Consider the following 2235-nt stretch of genomic DNA (forward strand, 5'->3'; position numbering starts at 1 on the left):
CACACACACATAAAATCCTGATGCTGTGTTAGGGGCTGAGATTGAAGATAAAATTCAAACAAAGGCATCAAACCAGAGAACTGTATTCCATACCTCTACTTTATTCTTTTTCTTTTTTTTTTTATTTTTATGGTACTGGGGAATGAATATGGGGAGCACTAAGCTACATCCCCAGTCCATTTTATTTTTAGAGAAAGGTCTTAAGTTGCTCAGGCTGCCCTTCAATTTAGGCTGTTTCACCTCAGCCTCTGCGCAGGTAGGACTACTGGTGTACAATACCACACCAAAAAGGTTCTCCCCATATGTAAAATGGAGATAATAGCAGTATCTACATACAGGATTGTTAGCATGCATTAAGTGATTCATAAATTAGTTTATTATCATTGCTAAATTTCTACAAAGTTTACATGGCTACCAAGGAAAATGCTGAGCTCTGAATCTGGACAGCCTATTATATTATTTGTGTTTCACAGGCAGTCATCTAAAGCAAAAAATTATTTACAGACTCTGTCTACATAGTATTTACTTCTACCTTGTAACATGTAGACCCCTGACCATATTCCATTCTTTAGACACTTGAAACTCTGCTTATACTACATTCAAGATAACAGTACTGCAAAAAGCACCATGACATATTAAACTATGCTTCTCTCATGGGGAAGTCGGAGAGCAGCTCAGCCAACACTGAGGACTGGTGCCATCAAGGAAATACTGGAAACACAGGTAGCTCTGTTGATTGCCTGTCTAAACAGCCTCATTTAAATTAAACTCGCATTTAAAGTAAAACACAAAACAATGATGTAAAATAGACAACTTTGCAAGTTAGCTATGAATTTGCCACCATTCTGTATTAGTTTCCTGTTGCTTATGTAGTGTAAAACAAGAAAAATTATTTCGTAGTTTTGTAGTTCAGAAATTTCCTGGGTCCCTGACAGTCCACACACGTATCTATTTCACACAGAAGCCCAAAGGCATATTTATAGATAACTAATTTTTTTTTTTTTTCTTTTTGGTACCGGGGATTGAACTCGGGACCTTGCGCTTGCCAATCAGGTACTTATGCCCCTGTGTTATCTCCCCGGCCGTGAAGGTAACTAATTTTTATGTTCAACTTCCGATAAGAACTAAGAAAAATATTTTGCCGGAGGACACACAAGACTTAGAAGACCAGTCAGGCGGTGGTGGAGCGTGCCTCTAACCCACCGTTCGGAGCGTTGAGACAGATGTTTCACAAGTTCGAACTCAGTTTGGGCAATTTGGCAACTTAGTGAAACCCTAAGGGAAAACATGAATAACCAAGGCTGAGGATGTAGCTCAGTGGGAGGGTTCAATACTCCAAGACTGGGGGGGGGGGGTTTGAGGCGGTGTGGTAAGAAAGTCCGGGGAGATTAAGTACAGAGCTGAATTAGAAATATGTAGTTCCTTTACACCCTAATACCAGTCTGCCTAATGAACTTGAGATGTACAATCTCTGAGGAGTGCATAAAAGATACAAAAACATCAGAGTATAGACAGTTATATGAAATTCGAAAAACCTTAACGGGATTAACAATATAAATAAAAACGAGACCACTGCGCCTCTTCTTCCGTTGGTCCCAGATCCGCGACTCAGAGCCGGGGAAGAAGTCCCCTGAAGGAGAGCGGCGACCCTACTGACCTTCCTCCCGCGCTCACAGAATTTCGGATTCCCACTCCAAGCCTTCATCAGTAAAATCCTCTGCTGATCCATTATCTCACCGTTAATCAAGGGGCAGGTCTCCCGGTGTGGTAACCAGCAGACACAACCAGCAGCCAGATCCAAAACGCCGTTCCCGCAAATGCAGACACAGCTCGGGTCCTACAGCAGGAAGCCACACAACGCGCAGTCGCCGCGGCCTCCAACCGCCAGCCAGCAGAGGGGCGCTACGCCACCCCTGACCCGCTCTGCGTGGCCAGCAGGAGGAGGGGGCGTCGAGCCTAAGGGCCGCGGCGAAAGATCCAGAGAGGTAGGTAGTCGTAGGTCTCTACTTGACTCTCGGATAGTTCCAATCACCAAGGCTAGCTCTACCTGCCTGGTCCCCGTCCTTTTCTCCTCCGCCTCTGCAGCCGACGAGAATGGAACATTCCCGCGGGGGGGATTGTGGGAGGCGCAGGCGCGAGGAGTGGAGGGTGGGGGGTGGAGGCGGCGGCGGCGGCCGTGGCGGCGGTTGGTGGCCGTGGGGGCGGGGAAGGGGGAGAGGAAAGAAGAGGAGGAGG

General features: G+C 46.3%; 1 protein-coding gene across 4 annotated transcripts in view; it reads right to left on the reverse strand.

Moving 5' to 3' along the window:
• The window catches only part of Dap3 (death associated protein 3), a 38430-nt gene that overhangs the window by 35855 nt on the left and 340 nt on the right, over positions 1-2235 (reverse strand). For 2 of the 4 annotated variants that reach the window (XM_023713585.1, XM_023713584.1), the window contains exon 1: positions 1738-2093. The gene's annotated coding sequence lies outside the window, so the exon portion shown is untranslated. Of the gene's footprint in view, positions 1-1737; positions 2094-2235 lie in introns of those variants that run through there. The other 2 variants (XM_023713583.1, XM_012514449.2) reach the window with 2 other exon arrangements.

Source organism: Octodon degus, unplaced genomic scaffold (genome assembly GCF_000260255.1).
Source record: "Octodon degus isolate 3935 unplaced genomic scaffold, OctDeg1.0 scaffold00032, whole genome shotgun sequence".
Taxonomy (NCBI): domain Eukaryota; kingdom Metazoa; phylum Chordata; class Mammalia; order Rodentia; family Octodontidae; genus Octodon; species Octodon degus.